The following is a 27343-nucleotide window of genomic DNA, read 5'->3' as shown; positions in this document are numbered from 1 at the left end:
CCTAATTTAAGTACACATACACATTTTTTTACATATAATTACTAGAAAACAATGTTAGTTATGTAACAAAAAACTTTTTTTGATATATTCCTTTTTGCAATATGTTGAGCTAACTTTTTTTCTCAACTCATGCCATAGTTCCATTACAGTCCCTCACTGATGAGGAACTCTTCCTGAACATCACCGTAGTGTGTGTCACTTTTTTTTTTTTCTCTCTCAACTCATGTCATAGTTTCATTACACAACTGTGAGTTGGAAAAAAAGTTGTGCGTTTTCTGCGTTTTAGTTTGTCGTAGTTTGTCATTCGTACATTGTGGTGTGATGTTCAAACTTAGTTACAAAACGCTACAACACATTCTTTTGTCTCTTTCATATAATAAAAATAAATACAGATAATATCTCATTTCTAGGAATTCTCCAAACATCCACGTTGTTCCACCCTCAAGTAGGAAAGAAAAAGAAGAAGGAAAGCAACTCTTTCCCTCAGTTTGGTGACCTAAATATGGATAAAAATTACCGCCAGCGAAAGTGAGTGGGGGTGCTCAACACTGGTTAGTAACGAGCATTTTGCTTCCCGAATCAGACGGTCATTTGTTAAAAGTTTCCGGTAATTTCTGCAAATACAACAAATGGAAAAGGAATGTATAGTTCCATCTTTCAACCAAATGTCTTTCTATGTAGAAAATGAATGTTAGTGGTAGTAGCGCCGACCTTTGCATAGACACCAAGGTCAACGGCAGAAAAAAGAAAACTGTAATTTTCGAGAGGTTACATTGAATGGATAGATTCTTTCTCCTCCACCGCCGCCTCCTTTCATCTCCTAGATTTTTTGACTCATGGATATACCGGTTGTATATTTCTGTGAAAAACAAGTTGTATATTTACGTCTTGACCAACCAATATCAAACCCGGTCCAAGCATTACACTGATTGGGTGTAGTGTTGTAAAAAAACGGTTTTTTTTTCTGTGAAGTTTTTTTTCAATAAAAAACATCGTTCTTTTTCATGTTTTTTTTCAAATGTCTGTTTTTTTTCTGGCAACTATTATTTATTGATTTACGTCGCAGATTATTGAAATAATCAACAGAACTTGAGTCGAAGCTCTCGTAACTTACAAATCTTTTGTTTCTTTGCACCTATATACTAGCAAAATTGTGTGATTATTCCTTTCGGCCCCAGGTCATTTTTGGCATTTTCCTACATTTCCAGTTAGTGACTTATTGCTCAAAAACTATTCATTCGATTGATATGGTTAAGGCCTTATTTTTTAGAAAATGGATGTGGCTATCTTTTGGTGTAAGTGTCATTGCAGTGTTGCCAATGGGTGGGAAATTACTTAGGGAAATGTAGGGGTAAAAATTCCGTAACCGAATTTCAAAATTTTTTGTATCTAGTACCACTGCTGCTATATGGGTTCAAGTCGCCTAAAAAAATCTTCGGTGTGTTGACAAGGTACAGTGAAATCCTGAAGTCGCTTGTTTCCATCCAAAGAGGAAAAGAAAAAATTCTGTCATACACATGAAATTTTGACACTTTTTACGCCTCACAAGCAAAAATCAAATATGCCGGGGCTACACTTCTCTCATTATCCTATTGAAACTTTTTATGCTGCGTTCTGTAGGGAAAAGAGGAAGCTTTCGGGTAGTGGTACGTTTGTTTCAATGTAGCCAGTAAGAGGGTAATAATAGAGGGGAAAAGGGAAATTTTCCGAATTTTTCACCTAAAAGCGGGAATTAATTGTTTTGGCTGGAAACACTGCCATCAGACAGACGAAAACTATTTGAAAATAGCCCTAAGTACTCCAAAAATATATCCTACAAGTATCATGGCGATATATAACAAAGTAAGCATGAAATTAAAAAAAAAAATCTCATTCTACCTCAGAAATTCACCATTTTCTTACCATTTACAGAACATGGTTTATTATAAACCTCAACTGTACTTTCCCTAATTATTCTAGTGAAACTTTTTATGGTGCGCTGTGTACGATAAGGATGAGGCTGTGAGACACTGGTATGTGTGTTCGAATGTAGCCAACAAGAAGGAAATAATAGAAATAAAAAAGGGATTTTTTTTTCAAAATTTGCCCTAAAATCTGGAATTAAAATTTTCTGTAGCTGGCAACACTACTATCAGTCACACACAAACTATCTTAAAATAAGTTTTGGTATCCCTCTAATATATGCTGCAAGTATTGTGATGATATCTAATAAAGTAAGCATGTCAATAAAAAATATCTCATTCTACCTTTAAAAAAATCACAGTTATCTTCCCAATTAGAGAACAGGTCTACTGTACTTCCCCTAATTATCCTATTGAAACTTTCTATAGTGCGTTGTGTAGAGCAAAAACGAGACTTCCAGATACTGGTATGTTTGGTCCAATATAGCCAACAAGAGAGAAATAATAGAGACAAAACAGATAATTTTTCCAAAATTTCCCCCTAAAATCTGGAATTAAAATTTTCTGTAGCTGGTAACACTGCTACCAGACAGACACAAACTATCTTAAATTAAATATTGGTACACCACTAATATATACTACAAGTATTATGACGATATTTAAGGAACAAAACTTATAATTACCAAAAATATATTACTGTAAACAGAAAAGTAGGGAAAAACTAGAAAAACCAAGGGTTAGAACCTAAATACGAATTTTTCGTGCGTTCCCTAATTACCCCATTGTAACGATCTGTACTTGCGTTTGTTAAGTAAGGACAAATGTTCGATTGGCGTAAGTTGACTTGCACTCGGACGTATAGGTACGGATTTATAAACAAAAATTTCTAATTTTTTCCCCAAATTTAGGAAACTTTAATTTCCCTTATTGGCAACACTGCGTGCAGGCCCGTCCAATTGATGTCAACAGTTAGGTATCCATCCGCGGTATCTACCTGGCAAGTATAAGGAGGTCTTTCTACAACGAAGGAAGCTACAGGGAAAAAAGAAGTAAAGGAAATTCGAAATTAGAAAATTCTCGAATTTTTGACTGGGGTGAAATTTGAGAAAGAAATTCGACCCCAGAAGAAAAAAACATTAATATGATAAACTATAGTCCAACTATATTTTGCACGAATAATATTCCGATATATTAATTAGTGTCCACACAGGAGCGGATTAAACAAATGACACACCCGTGTGTGCCACTTTGGCTACCTGGGCCACCGAGTATACATTTGACTACTAACTCGTGTTGTAGTTATAGTCTCGACTAATAATAATATCATTGTTGTAAACAATAACTTTATAAGGAAAATTTTCTCTCCTTTTTACATCTTAGTTCCAACACTGTTGGTGAGAAATGCAGGGTGTTTCAAAATGAATTTTGGGGATTTAAGTCTTCGTAGCACTTATTACATTTTACGTACAATTATAAGCAATACATCAAGTAAAAGAGCACCTCAAACAGTCTTTGCTACAAGTGTTCAATGTGAGATTCATTTGTCACACGGCACACATCTAGTCGATAGGCGAGAAAGGCCCAAAAAATTTTCCGCCATATGGCACGAAACACATTCAATTTAGGGGAGTCTCGTTTCAAGTGTACCATCTCCTGAGGATTTGCTGACGGCCAGATACAAACATTATGAGTGTTCACATTAGCTCTTAGGTGAAATGTCGATTTATCACTGAAGACGACACGATCCAGAAAAATCTTAATTGTTATGCAGCAATATTTCACTTGCGAAATTGACACGTAAACCGTAGTCTGTATGCTTTAGACCTGTAGCAACTGCAAAGGATAAGGACGTAGTTGCAAGCGTCTCCTCAATATTCTTCACACAGACCGTTGCACTGTACAGATTCAGTCTTTATTAAAACACAAAAAACTTTCTGCTCTCTAGTCTACGTCTTTGCTGCTTGCTCTTTCTAACGGCAGACAGAAGAAACAATGCATGTACATGCGTGCGTACAAAACTGTTTGAGTTGCTCTTTCATTTGATATAATATTTATAATTGTAAGTTAATTGTAATAGATACTACAAAGTTTCAAAACCCTAATATTAATTTTGAAACACCCTGCATTACTTCACATTGTGTCATCCTATATTCATGTCTTTTATATACATGTCATCAGGGCCGGTCCTAGTCAATTTGTTTCCCCATGCAATGGCATAATTTGCCGCCTCCCCCTTTCTCCAGAAAGAACAAATCTTAAAAGTCATCATTTTAAGTATGCTACTCCAGCATGAACAACAAAGGTGAGGGTAAGTGCAGTTGCACTCAGAAAGGCTTAAATACTTACTAAAAATGCAATCCCGTTGTGTCTTTTTTTAAAATATTAATCTATTACGTTAATGAAAGATAAAGCAAACACACCTGCAGAGGAAAGATGGTAATCCTTTTTATAGAATTCACTATCGAGCTTCAATCTCAATGTATCAGTTTGCAATTCCAGTGCAACTAGCTCTTTTATCTTTATTTCTTGATTTCTCTTCAATATCTATTAACTTTTTTTTTTTTTTTTTTTTTTTTAAAAACTAGTTTCTATCTCCAATGATAAGGAACTTGTTTTTGACAAAAACAAGACTAGTTGTCATATCAAAACTGTGATAACTTACTAAATGGAACAGATATCCACTACTATTCGAGAACTGAATTCTTGCATTTGGAAACAATCAAGCAATTTGTGCTCGGATTTATTCGACCATTTGCTTTAACATTGTCCATGTGGCCTTAAACTAATGCAACCTAAACATAATTTATGAATGTAGTATTCAAATAGGTCAGCTTAGTAAATGTAACTACCATCATCATGAAGTCTGTTTCCAACAAGAAATATTTAATTTAAATAATATACTTATGACAGATTTTACCGGACCATCCAAACTTGCCGCTCCACGCAAATGCACGTGTTGCATATATGGTAGAGCCGGCTCTGCATATCATATATATCTAGTCGACAAATTATTTATATATGACATTTAGAAAAATACTATTAGGCAAATTAGTATTAGTTTTTACCTTTAGACAAGTTATTTGAATTTAATACTGTTCGTGACATTATTTTCGTACTTATTAAAGGCCTGCTTTCACGAAAAAACAAAATTTCATTTCTACTTTTATTTCTTAGTTGATATTGATGAAAACTGCTGAAACCCGAATTGTTAATAGGTATGGCATTCATGTAAATTGTAAAATATTTGTAGCGTATCAGTATCTAGTGTTTAATTTATGTTGCATTTTACGGTGATTATACCTACATAAGAATATTTAATACTTAAATAGACGTAAGATGCATTAGAAATGACTATTTGAAAAAAAACGAAATTTAGAAAAAAAACGAGAGGCAAGGTTTTTTTTCTAAAAAAAACGTACATTTCTGAAAAAATACGAACGGTTTTTTTTCTATTTACAACACTAATTGGGTGGCCAAGTAAATAACGGAATTTGAGACAACATACGTGGTCATATATAGATGCCGAAAGTTTGGAGAGACAATTTCACGCCGGCTCCCAAATATCTGGACGTGGGGAGACAATGGATAGGCAACGTAGGAGCCTATTTCGTATAGGCTATCTGGGTCCAGACGTTTCAGTATTTAAATGTACGTAGGTATTGAGTAAAACCAATTAAAAACTACTGTATGTTGATACGTGTGTTAGTATTCGAGGGCATGTACGTCCGTAGATATATTTGTGAAAAAAATAGTAGAGCCGTTGTTTCTTTAGATTTAGGCCAGACAAAATTCTGAATCGGCTAAGAGTTTACTATTATTATTTTCTAATTCCAAAATAACTTGAGCCAGGACAATATATTTTAACATTACTAAATATAGCCATTAATGTCTGTGCCTCCTAATATAATAACTTCGAGATCAACATATACAAGACTATAATTGGGTTACATTTAATATCTTTGACAAAATCAAGAAAAAAATGATTACCCACAAACTACACAAACATGCTTCTCGAATCTACGGAAAGCAAACTATTATAACGTCCTTAAGTTTGCTGGTATTTCTAAGTAAATAATATTCTAATATTCCCTCCTACATTTCATATGTTAATAAAAAAAAATAAAATGAAATATTTAAGTTTTACGTCCCAGGGTTATGCCGGCTAGGCTAAACGAGACGGTGATGATGAGAAATTAGTGAATGGTGGAATGAAGAAAGTGGGAGGAAACGGGAGAAAACCCACGTACACTATGTTTGCCCACCACAAAGCTCAATTGGGACAATCTGAGATCGAACCAAGGATTCAATGCATAGGAACTGGCACGAGTCGAATCAAAGGTAATTTTCTCTACTCGAGTTCCGATCCTTTTTTTTTAAAAAAAAAATCTAGTTTCGAGTCGAGTTGAGTTTGATAAATGGCTCGCTCGTTCAGCTCGTTTTGAAATCATGGCCTGATTAGATTGGAAAGCAAAAGCTATGAGAATGATAAACAGTAATGCAGAATACTTTTAGTGTTGCTCACAAGAGGGAACACTGCTCGCATCTCGTCTTGCCTCTGTCGATAATGAGATGACAATAGATTTTAATAGCAAGACAGCCACAAATGTCGTAAGCACCAATATAAATATATACTGTAGTTCTTACCATCAAGGCTTCCTGCACGGTCAAAATTTTTGAGCTCAAGCATAATCCCAACCCGAGTAGCCATGTCAACCAGCTCGATTAGTCTGTATCATCGGCTCGGTTCTATTGAGCCGATGGCTTGAGCAGACTTGGTTGGTATTAGTCATCGACTCTGCTCAATTGAGTCGATGGCTTGAGCTGGCTCGGTTGGGATGAGCCATCGGCTCGAGCCAGCTCGTTTGGGGTGAGCTATCAGCTCGGTTCGTTTCAGCTCAGGTAATTAGGATATAAATAATATAACGTTTCCGTATATGTTTTTCTGGACTCATTGAACCAAACCCGGATCCTTTTACTATATCTATATGTAAATTTCTTCGTCTTTATTTAACCGGATTTCAACCTTGTCTTTGCCTGCTTCTAGTGCGAGGAATGCTCTAACGTCACAATATCCAAAATTGACACGAATTGTTCCCTTAGAATAGGTTTGAACTTTCTTTTCAGAAAGTTTAAACTCTCTAGCATTAAATTTGTGGAAGCAGCGGAGAAAATATAAAAATACGTTACTTGTGTAGGAGAACAGTGCTGCCATGTATTGCCGCCTATCTCCCTTTACACCAACCCCCAAGGAATAACGTTACTTGTGTCAACGGAGTTGTGGATAACGCAATATGTAAACAATTGTGAGAATCAAAATATCCAGCAAACTATACTTGATACGAAAAAAGCTTTCTGGATCAATTTAAAGACATTCAGTTGAACTAACTGCAGTGTTGCCAGAATATCAAAACCTGAAAAGTTTTGGTTAACCCGACAGCACTGGTGTCAAGCCACACAGACACAGACCACATTTATTTTGACCCTGAGCTAAGTAAAATGCTGACCTTACAAGAACGCGGTTTCGTGTAACTTCCTACTTCAACACCTCAGTTGTAGACCGCATTTTATCGCTTGCTGAGAGACATTCTATCCGGAGAAAAGGAAATGTTGGGTCTGACAGACTAGGCGCCAGTGCTCGTGTTACTCAAATGAGAGGTTATTAATTAAAAAAAAAAGTAAGTGTGACTCCCAACAAACCTATAGGGCCATCCTAACAAACCAGTGTTTGAATTAAACTTCCGAACTAGAGGGGGATGTTTTTGATAAATATATAGAAAGAAAATACTTATCCCATGTAAAAATATCATGTTATTTCTGCGAGCCGGGCTGGGAATAAACTTTGACGAGAGGGGATTTCCCCGCCATCCCCAACATTAATCGCTAGTAGTAATGTGAAAAAGACAGAAACAACAGAAATATCACATTTCGCAGCAATAGGGAGTCTTATTCGTTTTTCAGACCAAAAACAGAAGTTCATGTATTCGTGCGCGCCCGCGTGTATGTGTTTGTGTCGCAAAATAAAGTCCTAAATCGGTGCTGTAATAAATTTCCAATTTACAAAGCTTTTCTTTTTTAATGATGTTTAGAAACTAAAGAAGGCTTTTATTCTGAAAATCAACCTTGAATAATAATAAATCTCATAAAATGTCTATTGCCCCAATCACTTTTTTGTTCCTGGAGGCATTAACGCTCAATTTAGAAAACTCAATAAACGTAAAATCACTAAATATACAATTAAATGTAATTCATAAATGTTGCGAGACTGCGAGAAGTCTCGCGAGACTTCTCGTGCGAAACTTAACCGAGTCTTGTCTAGCGTCTCGTCTCGCATAAAATTTTCACTCTCGTCTCTTGTCTCGTCTCGCAAATGCGAGACGAGACGCGAGACAAGACGAGACTTCTCGCGTCTCGCGTGCATCCCTAGCTACGAAAAATGTAAGCACTATTGTGGAATATTTTTAGTGTTGCTCACGAGGTGGGATATTGCTCGCATGTCGTCTCGTCTCGATTAACAAGACGACAATGAATTTTTATAACGCCACAGCCTCAAATGTCGTGAGCACCAATATAAGTAGACCTTATACTATAGTTCTTACTACCAAGGCTGAGACCTGCACGTTTGAGGTTTTGAGCAGAAGCAGAAGCCCAACCCGAGTAGTGATGTTAACCGGCTCAGTTCGGTTCAACTGAGCAAACAGCTCGAGCCCGCTCGGTTGAAATGAGGCACCGACTAGGCTCAGGTGAGCTATCAGCTCGAGCAGGCTCGGTTGGGGTGAGCCATCATCTCAGTTTGTTTCGCCTCGAGCCGGCTTTGTTGAGTGAGCTGTCGGCTCGACTCGATAGTGAATGAGCTGTGAGCCGACCCGCTCGAGCCGTTCAGAACCCTAAACCCGAGCCGAGCAGTTTTGAACATGTTTGGCCGGCGCTCTCTAACTTGTAACGATTTTTGGTTCGAGCCCAAATACTTGCTCCTCCAGAAATCAGACCCAGAACCTCGTGAATAATGCCTTCCCTCCTAGACTTCACGACTACCGAAGTCAACAGTCAACTCGCTTTTAGCATTTAGATACAAATCGCCTATCTTTCATGTATATACACGGTGTTGTAATAATAATAATAATAATAATAATAATAATAATAATAATAATAATAATAATAATAATAATAATAATAATAATAATAATAATTTGTAGTAGCAGTAAGTATCATTGATAATAATTATATTGTCTATGTAGGATATCTGAAGAAATTATTTGAAACTATACACAACATTGGGCTCGATTTGGCTCGACTCGACTCAAATTCGAGTCGAGTTTCGAGCCGAGTTGGAGGAAATTTTTCGATCCGAGTTTTCGAGTCGAGCTTAAAGATGTCTGTTTCGAGCCGAGTTGAGTTTCAATGAAAACTCGCTCGTGCCCATCCTTAACTGTCTCTCGTTCACGGTTTTGTTTAGGACTCTTAAGTAAGGCTCGATCGATATGTTGAATCTCGGTCTAGTTTCGATTTACTAAAGTCTGTCTCGTCTCGAAATTTAAAGAGGAGAAACATGATACTTAGAGTAATCTCGGTCTCGGTGTCATCATTAGAATATGTTACGTATGTTCAAGTTAAATTCTAGAACGCTTGGAGCAATTTCAACGAAGCTTGATACACATATGACATACAATCACAATAATATTATAGGGGCAAGATATCTCCGGTCTCCCTAGCGGTGGATAGAAGGGTGACGTATAAATAATCGAGAACGACCTACATTCATGTCGAATACACATTTTTAAGAGTCGCTATACTGATTGTTGAGAGTCCAGATGACATTTAAGCTCAAGTTTAGTCTAATAGAACAATAGATCTCCGTAGAACCTTATGCTAACTGTTAGAAATGAATAGAACTATTGAACCTACCAGAAATTTTGAAAACAAATAAATTGCACGTCAAATATACATTTCAAATATTTTGAATAAACTCTTATTCTTCCGTGTATACTGTTCAAAGACTAAACCATATTCGATTACCCATTAAAGAAAGGAAAAAAAAAAAACGAAAAAAAAATCATAATTTAACGTCAAACCATTAAGGTCTTTCGGCTGAAGGAGATGAGTGATTAATGAAAGTGAATGATGATGTAAAATTTAACTTTCTGCTCTCCTACCCTGAATCAAACCTGGAACCACGTACAACAAAGAAAATACGCGCTAGCCACTACACTAGTAGAGAAAATTGTTTCTTGCACTCGTTCGAAGCATGCCTTTCAGTACAAAGGCTATATGACACGGTGACCTTCAATTTAAGGTAGAACCATAAGCACCGCAATACGATCAAATTTCAAGGCTCTCTTCATCAGGACTCCAACCCAGGACACGGTGTAAGGAAGGCGCACATGCATGATTGTAAATATTTTGCCGTAATTTAAATGTGTTATACGGAGTATTCATACAGTTTTTGGCCAAGAAGAAGAAAAGAAAAGTTGTAAGCTGTTGTAGTTTTATTAATTGCTTATAGCATTGTTTCAAATTCTTTAAAAATAAATAAATAATAATAAAAATAAAAAAACTTCCACTGAAAGCTAGTTACATACATTAATTCATACTATCCTTCGATATGGACAACAAACCCATGTGCAAAAATCCAGCTGCTCTGTAACAATAGATAGCAATTTCCAAGAATTGTCTCACTTCCCTCTATGCTCTGTACCTTCAACCATAAAATACAAGCATCATATGATCTTTGCATCTTTCGGAATGATGGGAGAATTTTGATAACGCTACGTCTCATTCAGAGCTTACGAAGCAGAGATGGGCATTTTTACTAACTCTCACTCACACTTACCTACCAAAATGAGGGTAAGCGAGGGTGAGGGTGGCCCCCTTGAGAGCAAAAATGAGTGAGGGTGCCAATCTCTGGCTCAGACATCGTCAAGAATATGCTTTTCCTTCGTTTTGTAAAGTGTCTTCAACCTTCCTTTTCAATGCTGCACATGGAATGCGTTTCTTATGTTCTTGTCTCTGAAGCAAATGAGTCCACGTAAGCGCGAAGCGAGTGCGGGCTCGCGATCACACTCACTTCTCTCAACTGTGATCGCGCTCACTTCTCTCAACTGGGCTGGAGCTCACTCGGGCTCGCGCTCAGTAATCTTAACTGCACTCGCGCTCGGTCGCACTCGCGCTCACTAATCGTAACTGGGCTCGCGCTCACTCGGGCTCGCGCTCACTTCTCTCTACTGGACTCGCGCTCACTCGCGCTCGCGCTCAGTTTTCCCAACAGAGCTCGCGCTCACTTTTTTCAACTGGGCTCGCGCTCACTCATCTCAAGTGGGCTCGCGCTCACTCGGGCTCGCGCTCACTTGTTTCAACTGGGCTCGCGCTCATTCGGGCTCGCGCTCACCTGTCTCACCTGGGCTCGCGCTCACTCGGGCTCGGGCTCAATTATTGAGCGCGAGCCCGGTTGAGTGCGAGTGCCGAGCTCACGAGCGCCGGGCTCGTGAGTTTGGACACCTATGGATCAAGTACGGATGGGAGGTTTATGGGACTATGTTTACTGGTTTAAATTCATCCGGGGTAATATCGACCACGCCTAAAGAAAAACAGCAAATATTCGCCAGTGTACCTTGCAATTGGAATGAGGTTTTGGATTTTTGAAGCAAAATTGCAGAATACAAATTAAGTGTTAGCGGTAACACCCAAAAATCCCATGTTGAATAGCTACAGCCGATTTCTTGCGACAAACAACGGAGAGACTTCTTAGGCGACCTAAGGAGTCAATAAATGACATTTTGCACAAGAGCTGTCTACAGGGTCCGATGCTTCCCTGTCTCACTCAGAAGCGATCCTGTTTCTTCCAATTTATTCACTAGCGACCATAGGTATATTATGTTACTATCTGGGACAGAACGTGAGGCAAATTTGTTTCTAAATTACCTTCGCGAAGCAACATTAGATTTCGTTTACCAAAAACTTTTAACGATAAACTCATGCTGCTTCAAAGAGTACACTATTCTCACTGTGTTCTAATTATACTCACACAGTAGCACAGAATTGTACAGCGCAATTCCCAATACAACGGCCCAGTTTCCTATTTCTTATTCTTATTGACTTGGCGAGGTTCCCATGTACGAAGAAAACTCAAAACTTCACACCGCACCGCACCTGATTCCAATTGTAAGGTACACTGGCGAATATTTGCGGTTTTTCTTGAAGCGTGGCTGATATTACTTCGGATGAATTTAAACCAGTAAACATGGTCCCATAAATCTTCCATCCTTACTTGATCATTTGCCACAAGCCGCATAAAAATCGGACCTCAGTTACAAATTCTAGATCCAAATGAAATACATGAGTTTTAAAAGAATCACTCTGTATAATCTTGTTTTCTTACAGACAATACTACGCAATATGACTGACTGCATTGATTTGAGCAAGATTCATTTTTAGACGCTTTGTTCAAAAACGCAGAACCGAAAAAATATTGTTCTCTTACGAAGTTAGAACAAATAACTTACTTAGCAGAAAATAGATTTCATTAGCGACTAAAAAATTGCGTGACCATATAATGCATAATAAGATGTAATTTAAAACCCGTAGACATGTTTTCAACGTGTCTTCTTTTTCCCTATTTTGTTCCTGCTATATTATTTTTAAAAAAATAACGTGATGCTTTTACTTTATTTGTTGAGAGGGTCAAAATTACGTATTTGTTTTTTTTAACAGCACTTGTGTTTATTTTTTAACTAGACGAAATTGCATTCTTCCGCCACTGTTAATTAAGTCTTTTATGACTCTTAAAAGTCCTCTGATGTTTGGGCTACATATATATATATACCTAGGTATATATATATATATATATATATATATATATATATATATATATATATATATATATAGGGCAAGCGGTTGTGTACAGTTTCTCTGCTTGATGTGATGAATGTGCGTTACAAAGATCAATTTTGTATTGAAAAACTAGGGCAGTGTAGAAAAATATTACATTCGGTTTGGTACATGAAGGGTAGTTTTATGTAGTCCTTTGTGACGAATCGTTCAGCAGCGTACTACCGTGTGCGGTATTTTATAAAGGAAAAAGTTATCCTTGAAACATTGCTTCTAATTTCCTTACACACACACACACACACACACACACACACACACACACACACACACACACACACAAAAAAAAAAAAAAAAATGGAAGTTTTCGAGATTTTTGACAGATGTCGAAATGATCTCAGCTTACTTTGAGCGGGACACAGCTCTGGGTAGTCCTCAGGAAGAAGGTACTCTCTGACGATGAGGTCAAGAAGGAAGTGTAGTATCCTTTATCAGGTGCCAAGAGGGAAGGATTAAACCATAACCCCACAAGGTCTCTTCCCTTGTGAATACAAAGTTGGTACAGACATCTTATATGTTCGATTGCGAATAAACATTCATGCTCTGCAACTGTTTCGTGTTACTGTTCTGTTGAACGATAGTGAGTAGTATGTGAAGCGATATATATATATATATATATATATGGCGCCTACGAACCACAGAGCATTATCTACACGTCAAAATAAAGATATATATATATATATATATATATATATATATATATATATATCGAGTCCTTGTCTGGAGATACAAATTGTACTATGTGGCAAACGTCACAACTAAAGAACCACAGACTTGATCCACCAATCTAACAAGTAGTTATATCGATTCTTTCCAGATGGCAGCTAAAGTCGATATTGATTGACACTAGCATCATTTATTAGTGTAGCAATCGATCCAACTGCTTGTTGTATTCGTAGAGTAATGCTAATGGTTCCAAGTTAATCTGTGACGTTGCCACATTGTGAAATTTTGATTCTCCATAGCGGCCGAAGGAGGCCTCGGACGGCAAACCATCATATAACATTTTCGCCATTTTGGCCTGTAAAATAGTGTTCTGTAGTCCGTGGGCGCCAAAGCATATCTCAATTATTTAAAAGTTTCTTTACCATTATTACTTTATATTAAACAGTTAACTCAATCTACAGTACACTGCACGTGTTATGTGATCTTGGTTGTTTGAACTTAGCACAATCGAACCTAGGAGATAACTCAAATTTGTTGATTTGTGATGTAGGCGATTCTCTTGCCATGAGGCAATATGCATTATGACTTTTTTTTTAACTATCAACCTAACCGCTAATATTCTCTTTCGTTTCCATAGTTTTACTCCAAAAGAAAACAAAAATCTTACTTTCTAGGATGGATTGGAACCATTGATGTTAGGTTTTAACATGTTCCTATTCCCCACGAAATTTACCATTCGACTATTTTATTACCTAGTGATACTATTTCATTGATAGTTCATGTAAAGGATCGTAAGTGAAATTTGCAATTCATTTTTTTTTATTATTATTATTTATAAAGATTGAGAAACAATTGTTGCAATAGAATTGGTAAGTAGTGTGTATGATAATTTCATGACAGGTAAAGGGTTTTAAAATGTTAAATTTGGTTGATCCCAGCGTTTGAAATTATATTTTGTTTTTTATACTAGGGATAGTCAAAATTTTCTATACTAGGGATATTTCTTTTCCCACTTTCATAGCAAGGTAAGTTGAAAAAGAAGACAAATTATTACCTTTTATTCGCTGCTGTTTTCAAAAAATGGCCGCCATTTTGAATTTTACGTTGGATCACCATCAAAACACATACAACTAATTTAGTGTGTCTCGTGCTTTTCCTCCGAAAATTTCAACTTAAAAAATCTAAAATTTCGCTTTGTAGCGTGGGTAACAGCTATTAAAAAAAAAAAAAAAAAAAAAAAAAAAAAAAAAAAAAAAAAAAGCAGCCATTTTGAAACTGTACGTTGATATGCCGCCAAAATCTATACAGTAAATTTAGAAATGAAATCTTACGGTTATGCGTCCTACGGTTATGCCGGCTAGGCTAAAGAAGACGGTGATGATGAAATAACGAATGAAATGAAAAAAGTGGGAGGAAACGGAAGAGCCCCAAGGAAACCCACTCACACGGTGTTTGTTCACCACAAAGTTCACTTGGCGCGAGCTGGGATCGAAACAGGAAGCCCAAGCACCAGAGGCGAACGCTCTACCACTGAGCCACCGCGGCCCCGAGGAAATTTAGAGTGTCTTGTTTGCACCATGAAAATTTAAACTTAAAGACCGAAGGTTGTACCCTGAGTGTGTGTGGTACAGGCAAACGAACAAATGTAGATCAACTTATTCCAGGAGCCTTAGTGACGTTGCCAAATATGAATACCAAATAAATTAATTTAAAACAAAGATATAATTCATGTTTTGTAAATGTTTCAAAATGTCTTGGACGACATTTGAAGTTCACTTCCGATACTTTGTGCGTTCAATTACGGGAGGTTCCCAAGCACGTCTTTCACGACGGGGTTTTCCCGAAAATGCAGCTTTCTTTACCGTACATCGAAACTCCCGCTAATACGGAAGTTTGAATTCACTTGAAACAGTATGCGTTACGTAGTCTTCGGAACTCTGTGCATTAAGCTTCTTAAATTTGACAAGAGTTTTTAAGCTATTGCTGTGCTGATTCTACAGACTGCTTATTTGAAGAGAAGCAACAAATGACTGAACTAAATTGTTGTTGTTGGAAAACCAAATTTTACTGAAGAATGCTTGTGCTAGCATCAAAGGTAAGAAATAATACTGATAGTTTTGCTAATGTATTCACATATTTATTGATAGTATCGGCACCAACGACCTTAAACGTATCAGGGATAACGACCCACGGTATTGCCGAGTCGGCAAGCACACTATTGACTGGAATATTTTCTGAAATATAAAATTGCATATTTTACTCCAAAAAGGCTGTAAGCACAATCCATATATTAATTTGTTCTATAATTATCTCAAGCTAAGTTTTCTTTTTCTTTCTTTTTTTCTTTTCATTCAGTGCATTCACAAAATTTTATAAAGGTCTTATGTTAAACTTTGTTATATACGTTAACGTGAAAGCATCTAATTCGCACAAGGAAAGTCCAAAATATGATATATATATATATATATATATATATATATATATATATAAACTTTCAATGTGATCACCTTAGTTGTATCAATAACATACTAACAAAAAACTGAATAACCCGAAGGTTGGACCCACTTGGCCAAACCCTGTTTTACGCGGCTATACACCACTGCTACATATCTGCTCAATAGGAGCACTTGTCTTGGTTTCATACTAGAATCGCTCCGCTCCACTTGTAAACATAAAGTACAGGTTCTGTACACTGTACAGGAATATACTGCTGGTGGAAAACATAATCTAATAGAGCCATCTTTCATATGCACTCACTTATTTTATTCGTCACCTAAAATACAGTTGTATTTAATTTTGTCGCCTGCAGAAAATTGTTCCTTATAAACACGTCTTTTTATGCAAAGTACTAAATTTTACCTGTAAATCTTACAAAATAAGGTGCACTAAAATTACACCAGCACCTTACTTTTCAATTACCGTGATTACGGGCTACCTGGACCCTGAAGGGGCGACTTGAACTCGTATCAAAAACTCGTTTAAACTCCTATATATAATGCAATGTTGAGTGAGTTTACAGTCAGATCTGTTAGATGGGATCATGATGCAGGCGTACACACGTTGAAACTATTTCTATGGTAGGCTACAAAGTAACAGTTTTGGGGAGAAAAGTCGTTGATGAAAGGGGTGTATAAATTGCGCGCCAAACTTTTATGTGTGGACGCTATTCGCAAAGAAGTGGATCCAATGGTAAGTAAACATATAAGCAATTATATATAGGTTAATGAAACTGAGATGGTAAACTTTCTCATATACAGTAAGTTGTGTGCGTAATTGCATTATTTATGAAGTGTGTATACATGACCTGGAAAACAGGGCTACTTTATCCCACCCCATTCTTTGTTATTTTTATCAATGCAACAATAGAGGTCTGTTGGCATATGTCACTCAAGTAAGGATTTTTCATTGTTTCCTTGTTTCCCTATTACATAATGATACATCAATATAAAAAATTGTCTGGAAGTCGAAAATAAGCTGATTTTACAGAATAGCTTGAAAAATGTTTAGCAACAATTCGACCGGCGAAAATGTCGCAAAGAGAAGCTGAAGTTCACTTTAAGATAACTTGTTCCAATATAAAAGGAAGATTGAAGAACAGACCAAGGCAGAATCCGGGTCATTCGAAAGTGTTCACTGAAAAAAAATGAATTAGCCTTCGCTAGCCATCTTGATAAAGTCTGTGATTTCGGATTTCTCGTTGATGAACTCGATTTCAGATTTCTTGTGAAGTCCTATTTAGCCATGCATGGCAGAACTGTCGTTGCTCTCAAAGACAATCTACCCGGTCGAGATTGGGATCTCAAACGGTGCCCCCGTTAACGACAATAGTCTACTAGTTTATTTGATAGTACATCTTAACATGTTCTCTTTATGTTTTGTAGTAAAATGTGTTATTGTTGGACAGCGTTTGCCCAAGTGGGCCCAGCCCGAAAAAAAAAACGGGGCTTTTTCGGGTTGGACCCATATGGGTTTTTGAGCTTTTTGTTAGTATATTATTGTTACAACTAAGGTGACCATATTGAAAATAATTTTTACAACCCACCCGGGTTTTTGAGCTTTTTGTTAGTATATTATTGGTACAACTAAGGTGACCACATTGAAAATAATTTTTATCAGATTTTGGACTTTCCTTGGACGAATTAGATGCTTTGACGTTAAGGTATACAACAACATTCAATATAAGACCTTTATAAAGTTCTGAGTGCGCTGAATGAATAAATAAAATAATAAAAAGAAAAAAAACACCTTATCTTGAGACAATTATACAATAAATGAATGTATGGATTACGCTTATAGCCTATTTGAAGCAAAATATACAATTTTATATATAGTTAGGATACTTTTCGTGAATACTGTGTTCGCCGACTCGGCGACGCCGAAGGACGTTATCCTTTATACGTTTGATGGGTTTAAGGCCATTGGTGCCGGTACTATCAGTAAATATGTAAATACATTATTAGCAGGGTGCAAAAAAATCATGATTTTTTTCAAAAAAATCATTTTTGTTGATTTTTTTTATTTAAATCGATTTTTTTGATTTAAATCAAATCTTTTTCTTCGTATAATACAAGTCGCGAACTGAAGAAAAAACTTTAGGAATTAGTATTAAATGTTAATTATGCCATTTAAGTGAAAGTGTTGGGTTTTAATTTTGAATTAATTCCCAATCGTTAACCTATTTCAATCCCAAACAATGTTTCTTAAGCATTAAGGAAAAAGTACAGCAATGCATATCAACATGACATTTTGTTTTCACGAAAGTTACTGATATTTGGCAGGGGCATATTTTTAAACAATTGGAACTAGCTAGCGGCACGAAATAATTATAAAGTACATAAATTTCGCCTAAAATTAACTACCTCACTCTATAACCTATGGAACCGGAGGTTCAATGCCATGTTCACAAAAGCTCTCCTGACTTATATCCTTAGTCAACTGAATCCAGTTTCTATTTTGTATTCTTATTTCTGCGAGATCCATCTTAATATTGTCCTCCCATCTGTGCCTAGGTCTTCCTAATGGTGGTTTTCCGATTGGACTTCCAGTTAAAACTTTGAAAGGGGTCCTACTTTCTTCCATTCTCGCTACATGTCCTGCCCACCTGAGCCTCCAAGATTTGATGACCCTAACAATGTTTGGTGAATGGTATAAATTTTGCAGTTCCTCATCATGAAGTTTTCGCCATTCCTCATTTCCATTCCTTTGGGTTCCGAATATTGTTTCAGAATTTTATTCTCAAATACTTTCAGTCTGCGTTCTTCCCTCAGCGTAAGCGACCATGTTTCACAACCATACAGCACAACAGGCATAATTATCGTTTTATACATTTTAAAGCTTCAAATTCCTCGACACAATTCGCGACGATAAAATATTTTGAACTGAATAATAACACGAATTCCCTGCTTTTAGTCTATATTTAATTACTTCGTGAATATCGTTTTCTGATCCTATACATTAGCCTATGGCAGAACTTTCTTTGTCTTTATGCGATGAGCTTTTGTAAGTCAAAAATTTTCTGCAGGAATTCCAAAATAAAAAAAAAATAAAATAAAAAATCAAGATCAGTTCCAACAGAAGAAAAACTTGTGATTGTTAAAAATATGCTTTATGTGACGTGAAAAGCAGTTCAAATGCGAGTTGTCCGTGCATTTAAGACATCTATACATAGCAGGCACGGTTTTATACTTTTCTGTTGGCTATTTTATTTCCTCTGACAATTTTTCCTGCACAGGCGCGGCAAATTTTCTGCGATCACATCGCAGAGCTCGGCATGTTCTGCAATGGGGTCAAGTATCCACTTTATCAAAAGTATTATTCGATATTTTAACGCATCCAAAATATGTATCCCGAGGAACTTCTATGTATTTAGTACATAAATTTCGCCCAAAATTTTAAAATCTTTTTTTTGTTTTTGTTTAGGAGAGGGGATCGGGCCCCTCTAAATACGCCCATATTATCTGGAAACAAACAAATAGACGTGGACACAAAAGAGTTTTCATCTTAAATGTCCATGGTGATTTCCCCTTGGAATAGAAATTTCAAAACCCTGTGTCACAAAGAGAAGAAAGCAGGGTTCACCCGTAACCCATTCAAACGGGATTTTCCCTGATCGTTCCCTACATAATACTCGTTTTCATACTGTGCTTACATACATTTGAGTCTCATTGTATTATGATTATTATCTTCCATAATCGAAATAACAGAAGAGAAACGGGATTTTACTTAGTTTCACTTTAAATTAATTCATTTCGGAATTTGATTTAAATCAATCCACCCTGATTATTAGTAAAACTATTAGCATTATTTCTTACATTTGATGGTAACACAAGTATTCTCCAGTAAAATATGTTCTCCAACAATAGTTTAGTGCAGTAATTTATTGCTAATCCTCAAATAAGCATTCTATAGGATCAACACCAGCAAAAGCGTAAAAATTATTTTAAATTTTAAGAAGCTTTATGCTCCCAGTTCCGAAGACTATGTAACGCTTACTATATCAAGCATTGAATTCAATCTTCCGTACTAGTGGAAGTTTCGATGTAGGCTACAGTAAAGAAAGCTGCATTTTCGAAGAAAAAAAAAGTTGTGAAAGAAGTGCCAAAAAACTCCCGTAATTGAACACACAAAGCATCGGAAGTGAATACTCCAATAATAAAATATTTTACATTGGAAGATATATATTTCATACAAGACATTGTGAAAGATTTACTTTATAAAATATGAATTATAGCTATCTTTGTTTTAAATTAATATATTTGGTATTCATATTTATCGAACGTCAGTGAGGCTCCTGGAATGACTCGATCTACATTTGTTCGTTTGCCTGTACCACATACACTACAGGGTACAATCTTTAATATTTTCAGGGTACTAGCAAAGCGGGACACTCTAAATTTCATGTACAGATTTTGGCGGCATACCAACGTAAAATTTCAAAACGGCGGTCTTTTTTTTTTTTTCAAAGTAGTGGGTATCTAAGTTACAAAGCGCAATTTTCGGTTTTAACTCGAAATTTGTAGAGTAGAAGCACGACACACACACTAAATTAGCTGCACTGAGAAACATCCTTTATCCGAACAGTGGTATATTGTACGATATACGGTGTCTTTATGTTTACTACAGAAATCAGTACAGAGTACACGTTATCTATACCCTACATACCTACTGTTCTTATATGTTACATCATGCCGTTGCAAGATGTCTGACATGTAACAGTCTTCCGGGTATTACATACGTATACGTATGTTATATACGTTAGATATATGTTACATGCGTCCATCTGTATGTCCTGACCTCCTTTATACAGATTTTTCGTTGTACATAAAGTACGCTTACTCAGAACACTTATATGGAAAGTATGCATAATATCTTTTTCAGTTATACGTTTGCTGTATGTTAAATCCAAAAACTACAGGATTTACGCATGTAACCTACGTTCTTACGTACGCCACATACGATTTTTTCTCGGTGTGTATATATTTTGGCGAAGATTCAACGTAAAATTTCAAAATGGCGGCCATTTTTCAAAATAGCGGGTATCCCCATTACAGTTTGCAATTTTTGGACTTTTAAGTTGAAATTTTGGGTTAAATTCCAAAGTTGGACGTCCGTTTCCAGCAAAATTTTGAAAATTTACAGAAAAGATATGGATAATTTGATCGTTTGTGTGCTTGGTAATATATAAGGATCTCGAAAAATCTGTTTATTTGTTATATATAAGCGGTTATAAACATGGGACTATACGGCGAGTGAATGGGAACACTTAAAATTTGTGAAGCAATACGTTGATAACGAGCAAAATCTTTTAAAAGTTAGTGAAGAGCACGGATTAATGAACCCAATAACAAATCGCAGAAAATCTGGAAAGGAAATGACAGCAAAAAAACGTGGCGAAAGCGGACGTAAAAATTCGAAATAAATGACGAAATTTTGAAGGTAGAACTACAAGACATTCTAAATTTGCTGTATAGATTTTCTCTGCGATATATTGTAAAATTTCAAAATGGTGGTATTTTTTTCAAAACGGTAGTGGATAGAAAATTGTTATAACTTGTGACAATGATAATCTTGAAATATAAATCACATTTTAACACTTTTACCCCAAAGACGTTGAAATATTTCGAAAAAAAAACAAAAAACAATTGAACCCGAAAAAAAACCATATGGGCCCAGGTGGGTTGTTTTTTTTTTTCAGAAAAACCCGGGTTTTTTCAAACCCTGGTGTTGCAACACCTACGTCTTACTAAGTCCCAGATCAGATTTCAATGCTTTTATGTAGGAAAATATGGAGGTGGGTTCAAGTAGCAAAACGCGAGTCTTACTTGGGCTTAAGTTTAGAGTTGCCCCTCCAGTTTGAAACCTACCAAAAAGGTAAAAATATTAAAATGTGCAGCTTTATTATACAGATCTATAGTATAAGTAGTAGTAGCAATAGGAGTAGGGGTTTATTTGTAGCCAGGGAAGCCTGGGAATTCCCCCTCTTCTAACTTTCGATTTCCCTGTTTCTAGGTTCAATTCAGTCTTCCCAACCTGGAACGATATTTTCCCCCTTTCATAGGCTATACAATCTGTTTTAAAGTACAATAATTCAACTTCATATTTTAGTAGCAATTTTTTATAAATATTCTTCCCTTCTACAAAATTCACAAATAAGTTAAGTTGATTTTGAGTTTAACGTCCCGTTCAGCAGCGAGGCTATATGAGACGTGGACCTACTGATTAACGTGGAATCCGAACCACATGAGCTCCCGCCGGGAATCGAACCCGGGCCTCCCACGCCAAAGGCGCGTACGCTAACCGCTTAGGCACGGAGGAGCTCAAAATTCACAAATAAATCACTGGTGGTAGTAGTAGTAGTAGGAACAGTTTAGAAGCCCCGCAGGGGTTTGATGGGTTCTGTTCTCGTCATAAAACGGACATGCTGCTGAATTACGAAATCTTCCGCATCTTGCAAATGGCATTAGTGCTGTATCGCCGGACCAATTTCAAAATTGAAAAAAAAGTAGGAAAATGTACTGCATTCGGGGAAGGTTCTAGAACACAGGTCCCCTCATATAGATTAGTAGCCAGGGTGGTTTCTTTCTGTGCTAAATTTTAATATTTAATTAACATAGTATTGCCGAGGAAACGTGAGCGAGTGAAGGCGGGTTAGAGCCCCGCAGGGCACGTTGTTTTGTCTTTATTGCAGCTAAATGGGAAGGGGAACTTCTGTTCTAGAACCTTACCCTGCATTCGGTTATATTTGGTTGGATAACATTAAGTTACGTTATATTACGTTAAATTAGGCTTCCAGTATTACTATACTTATCCATAGTATAAGATAAGCAGTATAGTAGTAGTAGTAGTAGTAGTAGGAACGGGTTAGAAGCCCCGCAGAGATTGTTTGGGTTCTGTTCTCGACATGAAATGGGCAAATTAAAGACTCCCCCAAAGTTTTCTGTACGTTTTACAATCTATGGATCCATATAGTGAAACAAGTGTATTTCTCCGCGAAATAGTCTATCCGCCTCCACATACAGTGCCGCTTATAACATCAAAAACATGCAACAAATACAATTACTTTCTTAACTTTTAGTACGGTATTCCCCTTACTTGACTTTCACTCATTCTTTCTCACAAAATTAAATAAATTCTCTAATTGACCCAGTAAATTTCCTAAAATTGGTCCGGCGATAGAGCACTTAACTACGTGCAAATAGTACCAACTTCCACACATCTTTCCTCGTATTAAACATAACTTAACTACCAAACTTCCACATCTAAACATCACATAAAAATACAAATCATAATTTCTTACCTCATTTCTCCTGTAAAATTTCCTAATTTTTATAAGAAACGGAGGAGCAACTCTAAACTTAACCCCTTACTTGTACTTTTTTTTTTTTTAAACAAAAATCGCGTGTGCTTTGTTTTCAATGTATGTAACTGGAACTGCCCTCGATCCATACAACAGTGCCTGTAGTTTTATTTAATATGAGTTACGACAATAACTTCCAAGTTTTCGTGGATGAATACAGGACAAAAAAACAAATTTATTGTAAATATGTCCCAGTAACGTGCATCTACGGTAAGTGGGCTTGCATGAAAAAAAAAAAAAAAAAAAACTGAGCCAGCATTGTTTAATTATAACCAAATTGAAGGTTAACTAGCTTATACGAAAGAAGGAAAAAATATGATCGCATTTAAATAATTTCTATACTTTTCTTGGAACTTCATGAACAAATCCAAAACGCCTTCCAAGTAACATCAATTTTAGTAACAAAAGTTCAAGGGTTTCTTACTGAAGACGGAATTGCATATCTGTTCAATTGCAACTTCCATTTTAAAGAAATTCTATTAATATGATAGTATTTTTAGTTATTTAAATAAAGCTTACCTAACTGTATCATAATACACATAATTTATATAAAAATAAAATACAACAACTTCTCCAAATAATCGAGAACATATGATCACGTTCACTTGGTTAAAGCGGGAACACATTTGTTTATAAATCACCAGGGTAACATTCAATGTAGCCAGGTTGGAGTGGAATTAGTAATAGTGGCGAAGAGCTCAGTGAAAGAAAGAACCATGAACCACTTCCACGCAATGCAAAATCTGCGTTCTACTTTGCGATAAAAGGCTTAGCAGTTACATTTGATCTTTAGATGATTTGTGTTGTGTTATGTTCCTTAATGTTCGCGGAGGCTGGTACGGAATGGATTTATTCCCAAACGGTTCGTGATAGGGACACCACAACATTAAATTTTCGTTTAAAATTGCTATAATCTGCGCAGCAGCTATAATGGATGAATCCCTCACTTCACTCTCAGACTTTGAAGTGACCCCTGAATGTATATAGTGTCGTTTGGAAATGTAAATTTTTATAAGTGATACTGGTTCATAGAAAAAATGGTACTATATAATATTTGCCTTGCGTAAGTGCATATTGGTTATTTGTCTTCCCGTGGAGTTAAGAAAGCTATAGTAATTGGGTTTTAATTGCAATTTAAAGCAATTAATATTATTGCAATTCCGTATTTCTTTAAATGTCGTAGCATATGCTTGTAGTATTTACTTTCATTTTCTAAAACTAATAACATAGCTACATTTAATGGCATGTTCTAAATAAAAATATGGGTTGTTTATTAATTCCCAGTTTTAATATAACTTTTCTTAAACAAGCCCCATTATTCATTACGATGATTACCGGTATTATTATCCTTTTTATTTATTTGTTTTGCAAATTTGTTATTAAATAATCTGATCATACAATTTTCCATACAGAATTTCTTACATCTTCGTTGTTTAAGAGAACAAAGGGCCAACAAGTTGATACAAAAAGTCGCTAAATGAGAGACGAAATGACTCCAATTTCAGGTGAAAAGTCGCTAAAAATTATTCATGGAATTTTATATTTCTCTCTCTCTCTGTGTCATATATATACATGTAAAAAAAAAAAAGTAACTGCAGGTACGTATGCCAGTGCAGCTAAATACGCCAGGTGTTCAGTGCTTGGACAATTCCGACTAAATCCTCTAAAATGCACCTCAAATATGTGCCACTGGCTTGGACAAGTCCGATTTAACGAATACTCTGGGAGAGAGACAGTGCTGAGACCGCCACGGCGTTCAGTGTTGTTTGCTTCGCGGAGATTCCGTGGAAGGACGTTATTTCCGATTGTTTCAGCAATGCACGTTTTATCTTGTGTCCGTCTAGGAACACTTTGTTTTGTAAGTGTAACTTCAGTATTTGTTATTCCATGGCTGTTAAATCAATACCAAGCATAATGAAGCAAAATATGCCAGGGCTTGTGCAGGACTGACTGCAGAAAGCAAAGATGTTTTCATTTGTCCCACGTGTTCCATGTAATATCGATGTAGTTTTTTTTTTTTTTTTTCTTAAGTCAGAGAACAGTGACGCTGTTTCTTAATCTTCTTATGGACTAAAACTTTTCAGTTTGGAACTTCATTTCAACTTTGGAAATTATCGTTTTAAATTTTATCTTTTTATCTTCATGTTGCACCATGATTATTCTATTTTTTGCTTCAACCATGCTGTGTAGTAATATTTGAGTTCGTATAATACAGTCTATGTAAGCAGTTGCAAGATTTATTACAGGTTTCTAATTACCTGCACGTGTTGGCAAATACGCCAGTTTGTAATACTTTTTTTTTACCTCGGGTACAGAACAGAAGTGAGTGGCATGGCGTATTTACCTGCACCTACTTTATATATATATATATATATATATATATATATATATATATATATATATATATATATATATATATATATATATATATGTGTGTGTGTGTGTGTGTGTGTGCAGAATTGTATTGCAACTATGAATAATTTCACTTTTAATACAACATATATTTCTTACTTTATCCTCAAATTCACTTCAACGAAATAAAAAATGAGTTTAGAAAGCAAAGTCTAGATAAATCTTACTAGAAAGAAAACATCTTTCATAATTTCTCTTTTACTCATGTTTCTACAGACAATCAACTTTGCTGTCGGTAATATATTATTTGTGCTTCTAAATGGAAACTCGGCAAATTAAAGGGCATTAAAGATTGGAGTTGGTCACTGTTAGAAGGCAAGAGATAACTACAATCAAAGCGGGAATATGAAGATAAATGCTACGTCCTTTGCCACTTTGTCAACACTTGCGTTGATTCAATCAGCAAGAGGAAAATAAACATATATCTGAACTGAATCCAGCTAATAGTACTTAATTACAGAATAAGTTGTTCGGAGCACAAAAGTCGCTAGATTTGTGAGAAAATCGTCAAATTGTCATTCAAAAATCACCAAAAATTCGCTAATCGGAAAAAGAATTTGTTGTCGCTATCCTGGAAGTCAAATGCCCAGGATTTAGCGACTTTTCCAAATTGGCAACACAGAAGGGCTGGTAGCCTCTTGCGTTGCTCTTCTCAATTTACTTAATAAAATATAAAATATGAAATATGGTATTTTAACTGAAAAATGTAGTACCCTATTAGTTATACTAACTTTCGTCAAACGAAGTGTTAGAAACAACCAGGAAGACTATCATTGATATACAAATATTTTGATCATGTCTTGCCGCCTCACTTTTAACGTCCAATCGCAGCCACAGACACTTCAATTCATGTCTTCAGGGCCTTTGTCAGTCTAAATGGGCCCTATGCGAAGTCGTCCTGACGAGTCATTAGAGCCATACTAGAGAGTTCAACTTACAGGTTTCCTGCAGTAGTCAGGCCTTTAGTTTGACGCTAATCATACGTCAAAACGACTCTACAGAAGGCGGGAAATGTCTGCATATATATATATATATTTAATATAGTAGAATTTTTAAATTAAACTTCACGCAGTTATTATGATTAATAAAAGTGAATGATTATGAAATTAAAACTTTCTGCCCTCCCACCGGGAATCGAACCTCAGAGTAAGTGCACCAAAGGCACACCAGCTAGCCAGTAGGTCCAGGTTAGAACGGTTCGCTTTTATTTACATTAAAATCGAGCCTCTACAACGCAAACTTTCACTTTCATAATTCCATTTATTTATCTATATGTTGTCCTGACAACGACGTTCCAAAGTCTTATTATTTAAACATTTGAATATCTTTTTTATATATACATTAACATTATATCTATTTTCTTTCTCTCCTTCTGATATTAAAATCAGCCAGCCTAGTATAAATATACAATGTACCGTTGTATATTATGGCGCCCGACGGACTTTTCTTTTTATTCATTTTATTTAATAAAAAGAATTCTGGACCGTTTACTTTTACATATCAATCATTCGAGTTTTCGAATGCACCTCGTATACTTGAAAATTACAATTCATATAATTATACATATATATCATATTTAATTCTATAACAATATATTATATTTATTTTAAACTTTATCATCATCTTCATT

General features: G+C 36.0%; 1 protein-coding gene across 4 annotated transcripts in view; it reads right to left on the bottom strand.

Annotated features, from left to right (window-relative positions):
- Positions 1-23977, bottom strand: part of LOC145678373 (tubulin polyglutamylase complex subunit 2) — a 106451-nt gene extending 82474 nt beyond the window's left edge. For all 4 annotated transcript variants that reach the window (XM_081748443.1, XM_081748444.1, XM_081748442.1 and 1 more), the window contains exon 1: positions 23821-23977. The gene's annotated coding sequence lies outside the window, so the exon portion shown is untranslated. The remainder of the gene's footprint in view (positions 1-23820) is intronic.
- Positions 23978-27343: the final 3366 nt, after the last annotated feature.

Source organism: Thermobia domestica, chromosome 2 (assembly GCF_964235325.1).
Source record: "Thermobia domestica chromosome 2, izTheDome1.hap1.1, whole genome shotgun sequence".
Taxonomy (NCBI): domain Eukaryota; kingdom Metazoa; phylum Arthropoda; class Insecta; order Zygentoma; family Lepismatidae; genus Thermobia; species Thermobia domestica.
This window is presented reverse-complemented; position numbering and strand designations above follow the sequence as displayed.